We start from the raw sequence: 23737 nt of genomic DNA on the forward strand, positions 1-23737 counted from the left end.
ATTGCCGAGTTGCCCAAGACCATTCGAGAACAGCGGCATCGCTCGCCCAGTTTGGGGATAACAGGTTGCACCAATGTAGCGCGTAAAAGGGACCAGGGAGAATCGAGCGACGTATGCAAATCGAGTGGGCGTAGCTTTTAAATCAATGTTCTCGCGCATTATGTGACCACTACGGACGTTAGCCGGCTTGCGTGATGGCACAATGTATGCGTTCTCACCGAAATAGCCTCGATACGTCGATATGGTATTCGTAACTCGCCCGGTGGGCAATGCCTGGTCGCATGGGACTTGCGGGATGACTTTTCGTGCCTAATGACCGCCAACGAGTGCTCAGCGTATTTAGAAAATTTCATGAAAAGTACACGATCGCGTGACTATACGCCGACACCATATCGACATCGTCATTTCCACCGATCGTACTTTCATCATTACGGACTCTTCAGCACGTTAACATTGAGTGCTTCTCCGCTTATTAGATTCTATCAAGGATTCGCTTTTATGTGGAAAATGTGTTCTGCGTAATGAAATGTTTTACTGAAGTACTTAATGGATATAGATTTGAAATAATTAATGGAGTCGAGTAATTTAGATATAGGTAATAATCATTTTGTTAAATCATCAAAATAATTATATGGAATGCTTAAATGTTGATGACAATGTTACAAAAAATTTCAACAGTTACTTTGAGCTCTAGATAATTACTTCGATAAGCCAAACAAAATTATTTTCAGATCTCTCTCTCTCTCTTTCTCTCTCTCTCTCTCTGTACATAGCTGAATTTTTACACTCTAAAAAACAGCGACGTATAATTCTCATTGTGTTAGTGTTAATATTAACACTAATATAATGTGAATTTAACCAAGGATTTTAAATTCACACCATGATAACATTGACATAAACACCAGACATTTGAAATCCATGCACTGAAAGGAAAGATTGGCTGCTGCAGCCAATTTTTGATTGTTAATCAAATCCTATACTGACATTGCGGATAGGCTAACACAACGAAAAATTGGCTGCAGCAACCAAAAATTGTGTATCAATATTAACACCAACATAGAATTAGGAAATACTCTAAAAAATATCGGTATGGATTTAATACTTTGATGTGGATTTAACATCCATGCGATATCTCTATAAGGATGCAGATACAACAAAGGAAATAAGGAGTAATGATTTTAATCTATCAGAAACTATATGTTCTGGTGTATTCGATTTTGATAGGTTAAAATCGTTACGCCTTATTTCTTAATTCCTTTTGTTGTATCCATCGAGATTTGATGATAGGACAAGGAATATTGAAATTGTTACAAAAGGAAACATGATGAAATTTTATACAAAGAAACAATATTTTCGAAGATAAATTTTATCGCACACAAATTTCTTTGCAGAAACGTTACCCTAGTTTTCATATATTGGCCGTTTTCATTTACGCAAAACGAATTTTTACAGGTGCGCTAGGACGTCAGGAGAATCGAGTTTCCACCTGAGCGAAAGTTACTCGACACCGTTGGCATAGGTATAGGACGAGGGTGAGGGTGAGGGCGAGGGTGAGGGTGATGGTGAGGGTGAGAATGAAACACAGAAGCGAAGCAAAAGAGCAAGAGGGACAGGGAAACGCGAGCAGCGAGGAAACCTTTTGCAGTGGCATGAATCGTCGACAGTCCTTTTTCCACCTACTGACGCCGTTGCGACATTCAATTTCCACATTCCGCACGCAGCGGGTTCACCGTACAATCTATGTACTTCTCGATACCGTATGTGCGTACCTATGTATAAATAGATGTATATAACTATCAACAATAATTCGAATACGCCCGGTTAAGCATACGCGCGGTGAAGTTGCGATAAACTGGGTTCCTGGTCGTTCGCACGCATACACGCAAGCGGTCGGATGCGTGCAAGAACGACACACGCACACGCACACGCGCCCGCGCACCATTGAACGTATAACGTTCTCGATAAGCTTGTGCAACGCGCTCACAGGGTCGTTACTTCGTCCGGCTAACAGGTATGTCTATGCATTCGTGTTCACTACATTGCGTGTCGGGGGGCGTGGGGCGATTCACCGCAAGTAATTAGGTGATGTGTTTATCGCACATCAGTTATCCGCCGGCACAACGTGACGGACTAACTAGTGATAATCGATTATCACCCTCCGATCGAATTTTTCACAGTTCGCCGACATCGCGTTACTAACGCGTTACCAACGCGTGTGCACGCGTGTGCACGCGTGTACATATTACCGAATCCGGTAGTACACGTGGTACTACAGGCAGTTATCTAGCCGCGAACGATCGTGAACGCGAGCCATTGGTGCCGATGCTCTTTATCCATTTCAAAGAACGCGTTCGAGTGTTCAATTATTCGATAACGTAATCTTCTTGAATTTTAGACCGATCGATCGTACTAGATTACTTAAATGAAATTTCAAGAGAAAATGAGATTAAGTACACGAAAAGAGAACAATTTTGTAAAAATATCTAAAAATTTAGCTAGATACACTGAAAATATTTTGTTGGACCGTCACAATAATTATATAGAAGACTCAAGCGCGACGAGCAATGCTGCAAAAAATTTTTGATATTCGAATAATCAGCTTAAGCGTTTTACTTATTTTGACAGTTCTACAAAATTATTTTCAGATCTGTATCCAGCTAATTTTTAGATATTTCAGCCATTCAAAGCCATTCTTTGTATGTAGGTACTCATTTGCTATTTACATTCATTATACTCTATTTGTGCTATATCAGCCATCATTTTTTATTCAAAATAAAAGTTGCTTTAAAAGTTATTTTTATTTGAAGTGAAAAATCTTTGCAAGTATAAATCATTTAGATTGATCCGTAATGTCAAAATGCAATGCAGAGAATAAGTAAGCAATTCATGAACGTTTTTAAACGCGAATATTCGAAAATGAGACTCCTCAGGTATAACTGCTTCTCAAGATGGAACGCAGTGATCGATAACTTTAAGATCGCGGTTTCTCTGGGTCACGTTGATCCGCACTGATAGAACTACTTTAGAAAAACTCGAGTCGAAGAAAGAACTGGTTATCTCTTTCTATCTCTTCAATCCTTTCGGTTACGATCGCTTAAAAAGCGGAAAGAAGCTGAACACCCAGCTAGGGCGAAATGCGTATTAGTTGGAAAGTGTATGTCGTTCCGTAACCAAGACGGAACTTCAGTTGGAAAATTGCGGTAAGTGGGTAATCCCAAAATCGATAGGGAAAGGCTTTCTGCACGGCGAACTTTAATATCGCGTTTGACGTCACAGAAAGGCATTGCAAAAATTATGCAAATTAATGGAAAACAGAAAGTCTTTTTAATGCTTGTATACTCGTCAAGGCAAAATTCTTTTGATTCCTTTGAATCCTCTAATATCTCGTGATGCGAGAGTCTCTTTAATTTTTCCCTTTTACACTTCCTCTGAAATAACGAGCAGACCGTGTACACTAGCAAAATGCTGTATGACAAGTATTCACAGCAGACAGCTTTAAAGCTTCAAGAAAAACTTATTTATACCGTTATTACCTAGATGAAGTGTCGTATAATTAGATTAACTAATATTAAAATGTTGCCTTTAAACGTACCTATTCGAGAGACTTTGAGAGGGGCGACGGATGCTATCTTAATTTTCGTACAAAAACGATCGACAGACAATAGTCCTCATTGAAAATTTGTTATTCCGGTGGTATATTAAAATTCAGCTATAGTCAAGAAAGCGTGAATGCCTGAGTGAAGGTAGTTTCAACATCTCGTATTGTTTAACTGGAAAGTTTCTCCTGCTTGAATACTCGCCATGATTAAAGAGCTGCCTCGTCGGTGTTCTCGCAATGAAACTCACCGTTTCCAGGACAGACATTGTTCTCAAACTCCCTGCCGCACGACGGACGCGAATCGACTGTTAAACGTTGCGTTCGCGCGGGGCGACATAATGCGGAAAAATAACCCGGTTAGCCTGCGCGAATACGCAATGGACCATTTGCAGAAAACGCTAACCTAGTTTTGCATTTTAATATTGCTGTTGTCAGCGATGTACGTACTTTAATTGTCAACTGTACCTATCAAAAGCAGACAATGCGATTGTGTTTTAACAATAACGCATTAAAAGATATGAGTGTTTAATGGAGTGATGAAGTTACAAGAATAATCGATAAAATTACACGTTTGTAATATATAGAATCACTCAAATAATTTTAATAAGAAATATTAACAATATAAATATATTATATACACTCGGCAAATACTTGAAACATTTTTGGATAATCGCAAGCTTCGTTTAGTTTTTATATGATTCTCGATAATAAAAGAGAATGAGGCAGTAATAAAAGATTATATTCGAGTCATGAAAATTTTACGTAAGATAAGTAAGAAAAAAATGGAATTTTTAGAAAGATAATATCCAAGATATACGAGAAGTGTATCAAGAAGTGATTGAGCTTCACTTCTTTAGTTAATTAATGTGACTTTGTATTTATAAAAATTATTTAATAATTATTATTATCGAATATTGTAAATGATAAAATGTATACGATCTACAAATCTAATTCACTAACATCGCACGCGAAGAAAGAATTTTTGCGGTTCCGAAAACTTTCACGAAGAAATTCCTTTTTTAGCCGTTCCCGCAAAATCTCCTCGTCACTATTCAGGAACTTCACTCGAGTTTCAAAGCTTAGTACGTGAAATTTTTTAACACGGATATGTTCTGTTAAGGTCTATCTAGTCGATGTGTTTTTAATGACGTACCGTGTCGATCTACTTTAAAACTGAAGCTTCCAACTTTGACTTGACACAATTAATAAATATTTTCTTAGAGCGGACAGGAATCTAATTATTTTCTACTTATTACTGTTGTCTCCGAAAATATGTTAAAAAGAGACCCATAAAAAAATCATAGTATGCAGGGCGAAATGTTTCACAGAAATATATAGTCAGGTTTCCCGCAGCAATTTTCACGATTGTACAATAAACCATAATTGGTAGTCGCGTATTTGCTCTCGCCACCACCGTGCCGCAAATTCCTATAATATTGCAAAAGGTGCGAGTATTGCAGGGATATAAATTGTTCACCGTTATTTTTCACGTTCTATGTCTCCGATATGGCTGGGAATGCTTGTGGTTCATTTCAGCGCAACAACATTTATGATCTTTCCACGACTATATTCGATTGGATATTTCGGACGAAGTTATTCCGCAGAGACGCTGTGCTACTTTATTGATGCGCGAGCCAATCCGACGATTGGTGTTTTTTAATATCTTATTATGAGAGTTGAGAAAAGTTAACCATTATATGAACCAATCCCATATCGATGAAATTGACGACTATTGTGAACAAATACACGAGCTCGCTGTAATCATTGGGGGGTTGGCGGAGGATACAAAAATGGCGAGACATTGTCGCACCAACACGACATATAATTTATGTACACCCTGTCGCGACGCCATGATAATGAAAGAGTCACGATGCGAGTTAATTAACTCGGCGAAACCGGAAAAAGGGACGCCGGAGTCGATTAGAGTTGGATATACTTTATCTGCTTACTTGAGCGCTCTCGCTTTTTTTCCTTTTCTCCCTTTTTGCAAACGGGACGCGTGGAAACTTTTTGATTTATACCGTGCAGCGTTTGTTCGTATTTCTTTAGAAGTTTTTCTTTCATAATGCAAAAGATACACCGGCGCTTAAGTGTCGTTTCGAACAGTTGCGTTAACGTTACGCTACCTTCGCCTACTGTTTTTCCATTTCTCCGTTTAAATTTTAAATTACATTTTTCTTCAGGCAGCGAAATATTTTTTTACATCTACATATCGCGCGAGATTCGCAGTCGTTCCATTCGAATGTTCGAATGTTCGCCAAAACAGATTCCAGCGCACTATTTGAGCTGAATTAACCGAGACTTTGCATGAGCCCTGCAGTTTACAGTTGAGAGACACTCCTTTGGAACACACGCACTTCTCCAATTTCGCTATTGCGGATTGTGAATTCAGCTTAACTAACCTAACTCAATTTCTCTCAGTGCACTGGGTCATATCATAGCAAATTGAAGTTACTTGTCTTTCCAACACTATGTCGCGTCTCTCAATTAGTTGGCGCACAAGAAGCCTGTGACCTTCTTTGGTGCACAAGCGCACGACTTTCGGAAGAATCACAATGAGCTGTGGTAACATTCTATGGTTACTGTAAATTCTCCGAGAAAACTTCTTCGTCCGAGCAACGGTCTTGGAAATTGTGACTTATATTATTAGAACGCGGGATGTATTTGAAAACATATAATTGTATCTTTTAATTTTCAAATAGCAGTAATTCGTCAATTAAAAAAAATTTTTAATTTTACGTATTCGTTTTTTTATCTCATTAGTAGTATTATTAACGAAAGTAACATCTCAATCGTATCGCATAAACAAGATAAGCAGCGTGAAAGTTGTAATACAAAAAACAATTTATTTTAGCCTGTAAGGCAAAATGTAGATAAAGACAATAGGAAGCTTTATAAGCTGAATCGGATTATGAATAATTAACAAACTGTCTTGGCCGTTATATAAATCACGTCTAATGGATTTTGTATAGCTCCCAATGCAATTGCCTTCCGCTCTGAGAATCTCTCCGCGCTTACAAGCGCTACCTGGATACCCACACAATCCCCCGGTGAAAATTCCATCTCGCTCGAGGCATTGCTATTCCAGCGAACAAATTCCAGCGCCGCAGCAATTAAATTCTAAGATGGTGGCGCTGATGAATCGAGCTTTTTTTAATTACGGGGAACGAGTGCGGAATAAATTCTAACGAAGCTCTGAGGCGTGTCTGACGCCCTCGCGATAGCCGGTAACAACGCCGAGCCGATGGTGAAGGCGCGTTACACGGATAGAATGCAGACGCATTCCAGACAGTGATTTTAACAGTGCTGTTTCGCGAAACATTAGGATTACTCGCGTAGCGCTGTCGCAGTTTAACGGCTTCCACGTTCGAAAGTAATTAGGTTAATTCCACTAAAAGCCCGCGTGGCCGGAGGCACGTCGAAATTATCAACAGTTTTACTCGAGTTCGAGCGGAAAAATAAGATTAACTCGGAAACTACCGAGGAACAATGAACGCAAATCAAAATAAAGAAAAAGATTAACAATTCACCACGACTAGATGGACACAATTAGCCGCCTTTTATCCGTCGCATCTATATCCCCGTTCCCTGAATATTCCGATTTAGGAATGTGATTCGCGTTCGCGTGAAATATGAAAATTTTCACGTGCGTCGAAACACTCGGCACCGCTTGTACTTCCGTGGCTTTCGCGGTATTCTTTCTGGACACGTTTCGATCGGTTGAATTCCTGACACGTTTTTATTCGAAGTACATTCCCGTCGCGCTACTCGAATGGATTTCACCGTGGAGGGATGACGTGGTACCACGGGAGAGGACGGAATTATCGATGTCACGAATGTACTCGTGCACGACAGCTACTTCCTAGCCCCCGCATTACGGCCGGTCACTGCTACTGCGATGGCAAGTTTTTCAATTTCCAAGCCTCGAAACTCGAAAGCCGCCGTTATCATCCAAAAGGCTGCGTGCCGCTCGCAGGAAAGGACATGAAGGGCACGTCACGCTAATCCAGGAACCGTGCCCATGCAAGTGAGTGTAGCGACATCGTCTGTAATTAGTTTCGCCATTAAACGACTTTGAAGTTTGCCCGACGATAAGCGCAGCTTACATCGCGCTGGCATCTTCGCCCATGTAATGCCCGAGACAAAAGCTCGAGCGAAATTCAACTAATTGCTTCGTCGAAAACACTTATTCCTAGCGAAAATGCATAAAGTTAGAGTGATAAGAATCAACTAATGTGGACTTTTAATTATGGCAAATCATTACGTCGTGAGAATTTTCGTGCTTCCCTGTAGCTGTTCGCTATGCTCGGCTTTTCGCTATTTGATAATAGCGAAAATCGATGGCAATAAAACGCAACGATATGCTAGAGATAAGGAAAGGAATTATTGTTAGATGACTGTCAAGTGTATCAATAGTCATTAAAGAATCGCTAAAGAACCCTGGGTCACAGTATTATTAATATTACATATGTACTAATAATACGACGTATCTCTACATTAGCAAAACATGTCACGCTCTTCTACACAGAACAGAAGTAAAATAACTTTCGCTTCAGTGCATCTCCGCCTCCTACAACATACAATAATTCTGCCACGACACCGGGACGTTCTATCTATTCGCTTAAGTTTGCCTCGAGCACTACGACGAAATGCTCAAATAAGTATCTCGGTGCTCGTTATAAATCTGATCACGATTTGTCTCGGTTGCGATGGTTACATTGCGATGACGCACACCAAGACGAATGCTGCGAAGACTATTCGAGAGATTTATCGGAAAAGAGAGAGAGAGAGAGAGAGAGAGAGAAATTTAAAAAATATCCACGAAAGGACGAATAATTAAAAAATTATAAATGATATTCCGCGACAAATCTTGTTACGAGCAAAATGCTGTAAACTGCTGTAACGAAAGGTAACATGCCAATATGTAGGTATTCGCATCGGTGATAGTCACTGTGCGAAATTGCTTCTTATGAAAAGTTGTTCGAAGAGAAGGCGTTCACGGTGGTCGGGGAAAATTGTCGGTTGGGCAAAAGAAGATTGCAACGAGACCGATAAAGTACGTGGGTTGGAAGCACGAGCCGCGCGCGGTAGTAAGAAAGATGAGGACAAAGAAAAAGTAGATGAGGAGTCAACTGAATAATATCGCAGCGGTTTGTGTGTTTGCTCGCCGAGAAGTTTCGGAGTAGTCGGTCGCTTCGTTACGGCCACAGCTCCGCTTACGAGTAATTAGTCTAACAAGCATCGAACCGAAGGCGAGGGTTAGACTGGTAATCCAGTAAGCGATCGCGTGAATCCCTTGATGCTTTGGTTACGCTTCGAGATCGATCGATGGATCGTAATCTCGAACTCGTATCGTTTATGGTAAAACTGTGAAAGTTTCTTTTCCTGGGGGATAAAACAATTCGAAGATATATATTTAGGAGTCTCGTTAGGTGATAAATTATTGCGTGATTGTCATTCGAAAATTTATTGCCGCGTTCTATCGCTCATCCATCCAACAATATGCCGCTAACAGTGGATGTACTTTACTGTAGAATTTTATTTTATCACTGGAAATGCTTTTACTCCAAACACAAATAAATCAACATAGAGTCAAATGGATCACGTCGCTGCATAAACGTTTCGTTTTTATACCTGTATACGTTTGCATTCCATTACGCGTTGAGATCAATATTACGCGATTACATTGATATTCGATTTAACGCGCTTGAGAATACGCACATTGTAAATGAGATTCGGACGATTTATTTGATTCTTTATTGTTCAACGTACATACAATGGAAGAAGCGCAGATTTTTAAGACTCTTCTGAGCCGACGATTCATTATTGGAGAATTCATATGCTCTCATATGTCGGTGTATAGATATAATACGGTAAAATACGGGACGTGCAATTTGCAAAATTTATCTCACGGACAAGCCAACTATAACGACGGTGGCGAGATAGTAGCGAGGGGATCTGGGCGATTCTCCTATCCATGGCGATTGCTTCGTGGTGAAAGCTCATGTTGCCAAAAGCTATGTAATCTTCAAGCCACACTATTAGCGCCACTGCTGTACGACATATTTTGTGGATTTAAAGCTTAATGTATTGCAAAATATATCACAAGTAAATAGCGGTCTAAGTAGTTCAATTTTTATTAAACTTGACAAGCAAATAAAAATATCTAATAAATATAGGATGTTAAGAAAAGAGGTCGATTTTTACTCAAAAAGATGTGAATAAAAGGAATAGTATTTTTTAATAGATTTTAACCTCCTGTGGATACGATAAAATTATTAAAAAGTTCGCATCGTTTGGAAAGCACTTCAAAAATTGAACATGAACATGGTGTGTTTATTTCAAATTCTCAAATTTCTTATTCAATTCTTAAAATGTCCCCCAAACTTTTTAATAACTTTAACATATTCAAAAAATCTATTTAAAAAAACACTATTTCTTTTATTTACACTTTTTTTTAAGGAAAAAATAGGATCTTTTAAATGTCCTTTTAAGCACATGATGAGAATAAAATCGATCGGGGTTAATAGAACAATTAACTTCCGCTTGTATTTGAATCTTTTTTGGTAGAAGTAAAATTTTACTTTTAAATTTCTCCGAAGTAAAATTCGTTCTCCGACGAAAAAAATTCGGTTTCTTCTCTTAAAATAATCGAGATAATTATTTAACAATGTAATATAGAGATGTTGATACGTAAATTAATTTTTTCGCATTTCTTTGAAATCCTAGAATAGTAAAAAAAACTTAGACTGCGCAAAAAAAATTCAGATTACAGACAGAGATAAAATTAAAAATATAATTACAAAGGAAGAGTTAATTAATTAGAAGTTCTAATTAAGTAAATTTGTGTTTGGCAAAATTTGCTATTGCAAATTTTCAGAAAATACAAACTGCTCTTTCCTTCTATCGATCGTGCATCGGTCAGACACGAGCTTAAAGATATGCACTTTAGCGTTACAAAGAGATTGCGATGAAAACTACGGTGCTGATATCTCGCTCACCGTATGTTCGGCACGCGAAAGCTCCTCCTCGGCATTCTCTCAGCAGCACTTTGCGTTGTACGGCGATGCTAAACGCGCGCGAAACTTTACGTCGGCACATAAAGTGATCGAACGAGAAACGCGAACGTCGAGTACCACCACGTCGATCCGTACTCGTTGCTCTCAAGCCTCCGAGACGACCTAATAATCAGCCGGCGGACATCCAAGTCGAGAGGTCAATCGAGATGGCGGGTCGGGATTATACCCCGGAGGGAAATCGCCGAGAAGGAATCAGCACGATCGCGGTGAACGACCTACATGGGCGTATACGTACAATGCTACCGGAATCATTCCGGATTACCTTCGGAGATCGGTGATTTCGATCTCGACCAGCGGCGCCGACTACCACTGACTATACTCTTACATTGTGAGAGAACTCCCGTACTCATTGTAACTGCATCCCGATTCGTGTGCGATCGTTTCGATTTCTTTAAAAGGCATAGGATGCGCGCGCGCGCAATTGTTTTCTGTTTTCTAAAGCGCACCTGATATCGTTTCGCTGTGATTTCCTCGATCGTTTTGATGTTTCAAATAAAAATTTTTTTCTTGTAGCATGAAAGAAAAGTTTGCTTTAAGCATAACATGAATGCATTTACTGAATTGATTTTAGTTAGAAAAAATAAAATGGTATTGTAGAAATATAAAATTTATATTTAGTTTCTGTTGAATAATCTGTAAATTTATGTGTTACATTATAATTTTTATTCTGTAATATTTTTTCTTTAAATAAATATTACTTTGAAATATGTATAAAAATAGCTATAAATTTTTTTAACTACCTCTGACCTACTTCTTCTATAATAAATAAAGCGAGAATATTATCATTTACTCAAACTTTTCTTGAATAAGAAGTAAACTTCATAGTCTCGCACGTGTATTATATCATAGCGCTTATCTACAGCATAAAAGACGCACCTGCTTTCTTAACTTTCTTTACCGCGCTACGTCAATATTAAGAAACTGTGTCATTTATAAAATTAATTTCTCCTTTACACGTGCATTACACGTAAATTATGATACCTTCTTTGAGTGCTGTTAACAATACATATAGATAATAGAGCTGACAGAAAATAAAGAAAAAAAAAAATATATATATATATACTAATATCTTTGCAAATTTTTACAGAAATTATTTAATGAAACATTTATGAAAATTCTATTCAACTCCGTTCTATTCATAAAAAATAATGATCATCAAAATCTCAATAACAATTTATATGTTTTTACATGTTCAAATAATTGCATAAAATTAATATAATATTAATCATAAAATTAATTTAATATTACATTATTCATATTGAGATTATAATTCCCATTAGATTGTTTATATACCTAACTATTATATTTAAAAAGCTTTGTAAAATATATATATATATATAAAATTGTTATATATATATATATATATATATATATATATATCATTTAATATTATACTGTTTGTCTTTCACTTTTCAGGAAAACATTCCTAATCGTAGCAGTGCATTTGCACCAAGATATTTTAATCGTGCAACAAGATCCACTATGTTTCACGCGAAACTCTAGTTTATAGCATGTACTTGTCACTCGATATTGTGCTTTTCGCTCAAAATCAAAAGCGGATGAGATCTACAGTAAAATCACGCTATTGTACGGAAACGGATCTTAATTATTTAATCAGGAAAAATAGATATGCATCTGTGCGTCTGGAAACTGAACGTTCACAAACTTAATTACTATCCATCAAATTCTCTTGGCAACTTATATTTAAGTAACACGAAAAATCTCATAAAAACTCATAAAATCATTAGAAATTATTACCGCAAATATTAGTGCAAGTTAATTAAGATTAAAATGTAATTATCTCTTACTTAAGTTTTCATCTGCAGAAAAAAAGCAAATAATGAATTAAACTACGATTACGGTTAACCGACTTTAGTAGGAAATCACAGTATCTAGTATGGGTGTGATATTATCTTGGCAGCCTGTCTGGCTGGTCAAAGCTTATTCTCGTAACATAGCGGCTCATCTTGAGGAAACGGCTTTTAATTCGCATGTTTCTCGCCGCTCGGGCGGCGGCTTATAACCGTGTAGCGGAGGGTGTAAGCTGAGAACAATGGTGCCAGTCATATCATCCGCTTGGTATTCGTGGCACCTTCCACTCCCGAAGTACAAGGATAAGAGAAGAAGAGATTTAACACGGAAATAAGACGATTATGGCTTAGCTTAACGCTGCTGCCGCCGCTAAAATCTTACGCCTATTCCCATCTTACTTTAACTTTAAAGCGATATCGTGAACGCGTTTTACTTTAACTCTCTGATTCGTTAGAATAGAATGTCTATTCATCAGATGGAATTTAAACTGTTCAACTGTTAAACTTCTCGATATTTCAATCACATCTCATTATCATGAATAGAATATAACGGAAAGGCCTATCTATACGTACAATGGAAATTGTGTAGTCAACGTTATTTGATTCATACGTCAAATACCAAGAATACTTGAAATCAATAGTAGATTCTTTTTTAGGATACAGTAACTTTGTGCATCAATAAGCGAACTACGGCGGATATATCTACTATTGTGAAATAATATAATTATAAGTTCGGAATTATGTTAAATATCTTTATAACTTTTGATATTTAATCTTTCATACACATGCACTTTCCTAGTTACATTTCTGTAGAATTCGCTGAATATAATTATAGAGTTTCATCTACAGAGAATCAAGCACTTTGTATTAGCGAAAACTTCACGTTCTCACTTTTTTATCGATCGTCTTCCCTCAACCAGCGTTTCCCACGGATCGTTGCATCCCCGAGGCGGTCCTATGGTCACTACGTTCCGCGAGATATTATTGGTCTGTGTGGAGAAGAGTGAGTGAGTGAGAGAGAGTGAGAGAGAGAGAGAGAGAGAGAGAGAGAGAGAGAGAGAGAGAGAGAGAGAGAGAGAGAGAGAGAGAGAGAGAGAGAGAGAGCTGGACTGATGTCCGATCGGATAAGTTTAGCAGGACCAATTGGAAAAGTCGGTCAAGTGCTCTCGTGCTGTCCGTATTTGCGGTCGCAAGGGAGGATCGTCATCGGGTGTCCAATAGGGTGATTCCCACGAGGAACCGCCGGTCAGCTGTGAGCTTATTATTTCTGATAATAACAGGTCAACCGATATATCGAGGCGAATAGTTCGCGCGAGGGATTCCCGACGTGAATTCCCCCGTAGACATATAATCCGTTGGTCCGCGGCTTGATTGGACCAGCATCGGTAGGTCGCTCGATATATTTCTATTTGAATCCGCGTGATCGTTCTCGTTGGTTGAATAACGACGAAAGAAATTCTCTCATAAAGTATGCTATCCGTGGAATCAATTTTAATCACAGTTCTGTCGCCCGAATCTATTTACTTGAGAGATTGATTGCAATTTATAAAAAGAAAAAAGAATGTGCACGTCGCAGTAACGTGTATGCAAAATATAATCGTAACGAGAATTATACGTAGTAGAAGTCAATACTTTAAAAGGTGTAAAAAAACTATAAAAAGATTAGAAATCTTTTCCAGTCGTAACAATAAAAATTTCATGCTTACATGAAATTATCTTTCATCGTTAATATTTGATTTATTTGAAAAATTTTAAAATAGACATAATATAATATTCATATTATTCCATTATTATATTTTTCAAGAATGGATATATATATATATATATATATATATATATACATATACGTACTCTAATCTTTATTTTAGGAGAGTTTAGTATGTATTTCTCCATTTGTGTAATAAGGCTGATATAATTTATTGAAGAGACGCAGAGCGTGCAAATAAGTTTCTATTCATGATATCGCGATAAATTAATGCGTTTCCATTAGTCCTAGAAACCGTGTTTTAGCTCGGCAATGTCCACGGAGCATCCGCGAAACGGGAAAATGCTGAAAGGATTTCTCTCCGGTTCCGTCACTCTGGTCGACTCTTTTCGCTCCAGCAAAGAACTTCCGTAATTCGCTTACGCATTCGCAATGGACTTATCCTTGCCTCCGTTTTGCACACTTTTCTGGGTTAGTTTATCCGACTAGAAATCTCAGAAAGAACTTATTACGTAAAGGGTGAACGGAAAGAAAGGAAAGTATGAATAGCATAGAGAAAGAGATCATTAATTGGCTTCTTCGATTTTCTCTTATATGATATAAGCACCATTGTTTCAGTTTCCCACCTTCGTCTTTGCTCCGTATTCTGATTTACTACTTTCTTACTACAGCCGTTTATTCTTATCTTTTATTTGAATCGCGTCGTTAAGTCACGTTCTACCTATAAAACTGCACCTTCATATTGAAATAAGAGCAAGACTCTACTCGTTCCCATTTATAGAGTGTTAGAGTTTACATACTTATATAAGAATGGATTTAAATAAGACAATGTTCAAATGATAATTTATTCGGGCCGAGTAGAAAAGATTGAGCATTGCATTTTACTTCCGGTACACTTATTCTGAAAATCGTATAATCGAAGCCACATGATATATCTTATTTCTTGTTGCGTACAAAGTATTTGAAATCGAGAGGTAAATAATGAGCACGATTTATCTGCGTTGCATTTGTCATGTCACAAAATCCAGTCACGGATATTGGAAAAACATTCGGAACCGGCGGGATGCTGCCAATAAGATCGATAAAACTTGAGATGCGGTAACGACGTGAGAAATCTAAGTAAAAAAGCGTAGCGCGGGAACGACATTTGCGTTTCTCGTAAAGTTGGCGATGGTATCCGACGGTGGTGGTGAAGTTTGAGGGATTTTTAGTATTTCCTCATTTTCTGAAAGGCACTTCTATCCTCTCGGAAAATGCGAGACTTACCCGGACTAATGCACGGTAATCGCACGGCAGCTGACGAAGGCTCCACAAGCCTGACCCCACGTCGTCATGAATGATTCAGTGAGCGGACGTAGTACGGAGGGTCATTATCGTTATAAAGGGGAATGAATTTTACACGAAACACCGTAGACATTGCGCAATAACGCGTGACATTCATCGCCAGGGAATAAACTTCATCACATGCCAATGAAAAAAGCTTGGTTAATAAATAATGAAAGTAAATCATTGATACTATCAAACTATGCATAATATATGGCACAAGCTGGATACTCTCTAAAAGTGTGGATCAGTGTGTATTATTACTCTGAAAAATAATAAATATTTTTACTGATGATTATATCAGTTATAAGCACTGAAGTCACTGATTCACTTATTTTAGAGAGTGAAGAATCCGATATAAAGAATTTATATCGTTTTTTTTTGGCTAAAATAGATATTAGCAAGATTATGGAAAATTAAATAGTGTAATTAAAATATAATATCCAAAATCACATTTGTCAAAAACTAATTAAAAAATTAAGTCTGCGATTATACTTATAAAAACAAAGCTATCTAGTATAGTCGACTGTATTTTTAATCAATTGCATTAGCAATTCAATCTCTTTTCGCTGCGAAGAAGAATATGCAATTTTTCATATAATTAATAATTTATATTTTAGAAGTAACTGTCATTCTCTTTAATTCAAAATCGCCGAAAATGAGACGCGCGGATATTGAAAATAGCGTGATCCTTTGAACTTCTATCCCTCTTATTTCCGCACGCTTAAAAGGTACCTTCCGTTCTCGCTTTATGAAATTCATGTCATAAGTCTCTCAAGTGAGTTGATTGGATTGGCTCGTGCAACCGCATGGCGTAACCCCATTTTTGTGAACGCGAAAGAGATTCATAGTACTACGGGCTGTGGTATACGAACACCATATCTTAGATTTCGATTTTGACGAAGCTTTACGCGAGCGTCGAATGGCACCAATTTTCGCGGGCCTCGTGAAACTCCCGATGTACAGGACGGATGAAACTTTATGAAATTCATGAGGAGGTCGGTGCACTTATCGACTGAAGTAGCTCAGCACGAATATCTCTTGAAAATCGTCGCAGGAAGTAAGAAACTTTTCATAGATTTTTATATATATAAACATCCGATCTTTGATTCAGTAAAATTTTCCATAAAATTTTCAACTGCGAATGAGCGACTGTATCGAGTACTCAACATTTTTAAAACATTCTAAATTTGTACATAGTTTGTGCGCTTGCGAATAATTTCGTGTATTTAAACCTACTTTCCATTTTATGTTATCATATTATTAAAATTATTACGTGATAAATTTAAAATTACATAAATAACTCACCGAATGTGATAATTGTCAAGAGCTGAGCCTTTTACTGCATCTTCGATGTGCGTAATTAATCCTGCAAGCACATAATTACATACGTTACAATACATACAATTACATACGTACAATTACATAATAATGTAACACAATAAATTAGATACCTATAAGTCTATATTAAAAAATACGAGCTCATTCGAAATGATTGGAAATTTTCAGTAAGTTTTAGTAAATAAACTTTTTTCATTTTTCATTAACACGATTGCTCCTTGTATCTGAACGATCAATGATTCGAAGAAAAGACTAAGGTTCGGACAGTTACAGCTTTAGAAACTTTAGTGTGACGAAGTACTTGAGAACTAAGAATGACCAGCGGTAAGAAGTTTTATCCGCAGAACACACTTGAAACGAAGAGGAAGTGAGTTTGCAGTATGAGTGCGAGCACAGCAGGATCTTCGAAAGCGATCGCGACTACCGTGGGAAAAAAGGGGTAACGGGGGTGCGCATTGATTTCAAGCAAAAGACGTCGGATGGTGCGTTTCCATATGTATTTCAGCATTTCAAGGTGGTTGGGCAGTCGATACCCTTCTTTATCATTTTTATGGTCGAGTAGGAGACCATGGCGGAAATGTCCGCATATTTATTCGCCGGTGGTGGCAATAAAACACAGGCCTGCGCGCATATCCGACTGTCGTGTCGGTGTTTTCCCGCAGCGTATAATATCTCGCTCAGAAATTTCACGGCGGCAAAAAGTTTAGGTACATGAGCGTGTGTAAAAGCACATCTGATTCGAGTAAAAAATGAGGATGAACGGGTCGGATCGCGCGGCGCGCCTAGCAAACTTGATGAAACGTTGGTAGACTATTCCCGGCAGATTCATCGGCTAACTTTAGCCGCCTTCTTCGTCCGCTTCTTCAGTTCCCATCGAAGTTGTCTAACTTCGTAGTGGATGTGTCTGATAATGGCATACCTTGGAGTACTGAAGTTGGTCCACGTACTGCCGAGAAGCGACTCGACGCGTCTGTACTTTTACGTATACAAATACTTTGATAAGTGAGGAAAAATGGCGAACGCGTTTCCGATACATTGACTTGTACGCATTGTAGCAATGTACAAACATGGAAGAAGAAGCGTACGTAAATCCATAGAAAGATATTGGCATTTAAATACATGGAAGAAACTATTGGACACGCGATATTATGGCTTACGACGTATTGAAACCTTTAGAGTTCGGATCTATCTGAACATCTTTCTCTATTTTTATTTGTGATGACTACATTGAAGATTTAGCCAGATAAAGATAATCTCGATGTAATGGTTCCGAGAATTGACATTCGAAGGTGACACTTTGACAGACAGCGAGAACGACTGCCTTATGATATTCTCTAATTTTGCTGGACCGTCAGATCGATACTTGAATTATACGTAATCAATTAGATTGATAAAGGTTTTTATTTAAAATAGTAGATGTTTCGCGATATTTACATTAACATCCAGAGAAAAGTTTCTTCGATTTAAAGAAATGTTTCTTTGCTATACGATTAAAGAAAAAATTTCTTTGATTTAAATATTATTTTTTGAAATAAAAAAAAATTATTTGATTTAAAGAAATTGTGTTCAAATCAAAGAAATTTTTTCTTTAACCGTATAGCAAAGAAATATTTTTTTTATTCGAAGAAACCTTTCTCTGGGTGAATGGCACTTCATGATTTATTCAAGTAGCAAGACAATAAAATCTAACAATGGAAGATAATGGGTCATGGATACATTTATCGTTATAATTATCTCCAAGGTAGTAGCAGATATGCACTTTGGGATATTCTTTACGGTAATGTTTTAATGCAAAAAACGATTGGATTGATAAAAAAGATATTTTCGTAAAACGCTCATTAAAACATTAAAAGATTGAAAAATTTTCATTGATTAAAATTTAATGCTAACTTTTTCAAGCTTTTAAGCTGAAACAAAAAGAAAAGAATTATTTATATATCAGTTTTACCATCTTGTGAGAATTTCGTCACAGTAGAATATCTAACACATGTTCTATATACAGGATCTATATGTTATAATATCCATATATTACATATTATATAAGTTTTCATATTATATGATTTATAACATATTTTGTCTCAGTATTCTGTCTTACATTAAATATCGCGAACGTCGCTGTACAGTTACCTATTCTTCCCTCTACACCCTCTGGGACTTCCAAGTAATCGCAAGTAGGCGGAAGTACGGATCTGGAGACTAGAGACAGACAGACGAGTAGAAAGCAAGCTATCGCAGTACAGTAATCCCAGCCGTGTTTTCTGGGTCGGTTGCATCCGGGATTGCGGTACCCAGGGCGCATTGTCTTCACGAAATACGGTCGCGGAAGGAACGAAAATTATGCCCCCCTACCGCCCGAAATGCTTTATTTCCGCCGTCGACTGGTGCATTCGCACATTTCTATCTTCTCTCTCTCTCTCTCTCTCTCTCTCTCTCTCTCTCTCTCTTTCTCTCTCTTCGCGCGGTCGAACGCGCAAGAAGGTAACAGAAAACGTTTGCCATTGCGATGTGTCGTAAAGACCAGAGACTTAACGTCAGAAAAAGATCGTAAAAAAGCAGCGCAACATAAAAACAGTAGAAGAAAACGAGCGAAATTGAAACGCGAACGACATCAAAAATAAGGGATCAAAGAAAGACGGACTGAAATAACATATATCGGTGTTGATTCTTCGTTGCGTAGAAGGCAAGCATTACGAATTAAAGGTATCGTGCAACGACACGGTAGCAGCAGGAAGAGTGCAAGTTTAAATAACGTAGATCAGACGAGGCACGATAGAAAGAAACAGGAGGAGAAAGTCGCGTACCATGACTCTAAGATATCCTTTCCTATCTCATTTCGATCTCAAGGCACGCGTATCCCTCTTGCTCGCTTGTTAAGTGGATATCCTTCCTTTCCTCCACATCTACACAGCCGGCCTCCCCTTGCTATACTCGCCCTAACTCCTTTCTTTATGCCGTTGCCTCTCATCACCCACTATTCGATTTATTTTCTCGATCGAAACCTTTGACCAGCATCAAGCAGAAACCAACTTGGCTCATCTGCTACCATCGGATCCGATGGAGTCACGAAGAAAGTCCCGAATCAATTTCAACTCCCACGATATCGACGAAACTTGTCAGGTTGAATTACGTTTGATAATTTTTGAATCAACGCGAAAGATATTTCATTTGCAAGTATAATTCTATGCTAAATGCTATAATATTAAGCGCAATAATTAAAATCGCGATTTCACTTCGGAAGCTGGAAGAGATTCTACGGAAGCTAAAGACGGTTCGGCAAATGAACAATGCAAATGACGAGGATTACGTATTGCGAATTCTTAACGAGATATCTTTGTTTCATAAATCACGAAAAACTTGGCGAATATTTCTCTCATCGGTAATCTATATATATATATATATATATACCTGAATTGTAATTCAATTTTTTTTTCTGACATCGTACAATAATGTTGAATTTCGCACCGCATTCGTCGTATCGCGAAACTGACGAGCAATATCTTATGGTCGCCTCTCTTCGTTAATGCATTAAAGCTTTTGTTAATCATCATTAACAGATCGGTGCATCTGACCATCTGTGCATTCGTAATCGGCTACGGCATATCCATAATCTATGCGCGTATGCGAGTCGAAAAGTGATTGTCGATATCAGCGTGAGAATTCCCGGCTTACGTGCATAATTAAGCACAAATATCGTCGCATAATTGATCGTGTACGTTACATTATGCAACATTATGCGGAGCACGATAACGATGTAATTCAATGTATTCTGATTACAGCCTCTCTCTAACCCAGTTTCGGATTCTGATTGCGGGCCTGATTATATTTCACAATGTCCACATGCGCACATGCGCTTTTTGACAATTGAACTGAACTAGTTATAACCGTAATCGATACATGTGCTTCAATAATAAAATACCTTGCGATTGTTTGACAAAGTAGGGAATGTCAGAAGGATCCATTTCACATGAAACGGTCAGTGACGTGGGATATAAATGCTGAAAACGTGTAAAAGCGTATTAACAAATATTGAATTATGTGATTTCCGGAAATGTTTCATTAATATAAATTTCAAATCTCGTATTTGAAACCATCAATATTCTCTTTTCCTTTTTATCAGAATATTTTTTTCGCTAAAACAATCAATATTAGTTAATAAAAAGTTGCAATTGAATAATACTTTATGTTAATTTGCGAAAGATCTCTGCGTAGTATTTCTTGATATTGTAGCTATACTGTTACTATAACAATGCAACTAAGAGACCCCATTACATAATAACTTGATACTGACAGCCTATAGAACGAGGCCCTTGTGTTCTTGCCGTCAAGCAAAATAACTAACGTCAGAGTGAGTAATAATTTGAATACATCGAAACACAATGCAAACCGACGCGAATGTAAATCGTGCATTTACCAGCTTTCATCGTATTGTATACCGTAAACGTATCACGTCGTATCACTCAATCTCAAATTAGCATTAACTTACGTCAATACAACAATCTTTCTTTTTCATTTCCATATTCCATCTTCCTTCGTCGTCATCAATTTCGTCTAAATGCAATTGCACGCGCGCGATTGTGGACTAAGAAGTGCATTTTTCAGCGCTGCCTTCACAAAATACGTTGATCTATGTATTTGTTGTATATACTTCAGGCAAGCCTTCCAGCGAATCGCATGCCTGTTTCAATCTACGAAACGCAGTGAAGCGGCCCGATCCATCTCGGCAGGCTCGTTGAAACAAACAAGCACAAACGCATACCACATCTCGGCCGACTCAGAGCGGCGACGTCTTCGCGGGGCGATGCGAGAATCTCCACGCGAACGCGATTCTCTTCCCCTTGGCTGGAAAGCCATCGGCAGGCTCTTCTCTCTTGCCGACGCGACGAAATAAGATACTTCGTGAAAGTAATTTCGCCGAGAAAAGTAAGTTTTCGTCGAGTAATAGCTTCTGCGCCGTTCCCACCGACAGCGACGGCACTCCACGCGACGCGAGCACGCGAGGAAGAGAAGGAGTACGAGGAGTCGAAGGTACATGGAGGTGGCCCATCTCAAAGACAGGCCCGTTGATATTGCCGGAAGAGACTCCGCACTTCGGGCATCGCCGGTGGTGAGTCGAGGGCTGAGGTTAAAGATCAGAGTGTAACTTTAATCGAGGGGAAGTTTTCACTCCCACCATTCTATCGTTGGTTGCCTTCTAAGCTCTCCCTCGACTATGATGTCGTCTCTGATGTCTTTTCTAGGGTAAGTATACTGGCTTAGTGATTGTAATATCATCGTAAGATATTTGTTTGACGAATGTTAATTTAATGGCCTGATAATTACGCTATTATGAATATTAATAACTTTGTAAGTATTTAAGGATTATTCATTTTGTAAGAAAATATCATTACCTATATATTGCTGTTTCAATACCAATTTTATTTGACGACGTGATAGATTATCGTAAACAAAAATATATATAAATCGTGCTATTTCGATATTTATTTGACAACGTAACATATCCTCAGCTTCGTCAACGCTGATAATTTTAGTCATTTAGTTTAAATAATTTATTTATAATTCTATCTCTAAAGAGGAAATTTATATTCTATTCTCTAAAGAGAGAATCGATTAAGTTAATTAATCATCGTGAAAAATCTATCTAGGGAGAAAGTTAAATTTTCTTGAATTGTTATTTTCGAGAGAGATTGCCGATTTATTTAATAATACGATAAAAATAAATATATCTCAAACAAGAAAAATCAATACCTAAGCTCGGTATTATTTGTATATAAACAAAGTAAGGTCAATGACCAGAAACGAACAAAATTAAAAATTAATTGAAGTAATAAATAACTTAATTAAACAAATTTATATTGAAAAGAACGAACAGCAGATCGTAAGATGTTTCATAGTTCAATTGCAAAACATGAAATATCCATTAGAACATCAGCGAGTATATTTACATATATTTAAATAAAATCAGTAAAGTTTAAAACACATTTAGGTGCACATTATTGGATACGAACGAAATAAAATTTCTAATCGAAAGTTCCAAAGAGGCTACAATTGAAACAACAAAGCTTTTCACTTTTCATAATTATAAATAAATTATTAAAACGCATACATTTCTCCATACATCATGGTGTATCGTATACAATAAGATCATAAGTGCTTAGTTACATAACTAGTTACTCCATAAGAAAACTAAATATATCTCTATTGAAATCTACACGATGAGAATATACCGTAAGATTGACGTAGGATATCGAGTTTACATAGTCTATCTTATCTGGATACTTCGACGTTCCCGATCTGTGCATAATGAGACAATGTAGATCTTGAACGATATCACTGCACCCTATGAACCTGACTATGAGTGACCATTGATTACTGATTACTGTTTGAATACGGCAAACCATTAATTACTGCCTGAGCGTGCCCGATAATGCCCGATTGTGTGCTAAATCTGACAGCCTGCTAGGACAGAATGTTCATCCGCGCCCAAGCAGGCGTAATCTAGAGCAACCGCATCGCCATCGTCCGGCTTGGCGAAGCGTTGTTCATTTGAAACATTATCGATCCCGACACCAGTCATTTGGGCAAGCATAGAACAGTGAATAATTAAATTATAGACAACATCGTTGCTCGCTGAAAATTTGGCAAGCTCCAGACTATTTTCATATTTAATACGTATATAATATATGTTTGTTCCAATTGCCTGCGAGGAAAACGGTAGGGACACTCATGTGCTTTTTCTAGCCGCTCACGGTTGAAAGTGGGACGTAAACGTGAATTTTGCGATGCTGTAAAAATAAAAAAATATGGGAAGTTTACACATTCTCATTTTAAGCGCAGACGCGAGGGATGAAGGGAGGGAAGAGGAGACGGGGAGAAATGTCAC

The 23737-nt window shown here is 37.7% G+C and overlaps 1 protein-coding gene across 5 annotated transcripts in view; it reads right to left on the reverse strand.

Moving 5' to 3' along the window:
* The window catches only part of Ddr (discoidin domain-containing receptor 2), a 312832-nt gene that overhangs the window by 205749 nt on the left and 83346 nt on the right, over nucleotides 1-23737 (reverse strand). For all 5 annotated transcript variants that reach the window (XM_087413785.1, XM_087413783.1, XM_087413781.1 and 2 more), the window contains one exon: nucleotides 16825-16885. The gene's annotated coding sequence lies outside the window, so the exon portion shown is untranslated. The remainder of the gene's footprint in view (nucleotides 1-16824; nucleotides 16886-23737) is intronic.

The sequence above is a fragment of the Acromyrmex echinatior genome, chromosome 15, assembly GCF_024713525.1.
Source record: "Acromyrmex echinatior isolate Ae372 chromosome 15, ASM2471352v2, whole genome shotgun sequence".
NCBI classification, from domain to species: Eukaryota; Metazoa; Arthropoda; class Insecta; order Hymenoptera; family Formicidae; genus Acromyrmex; species Acromyrmex echinatior.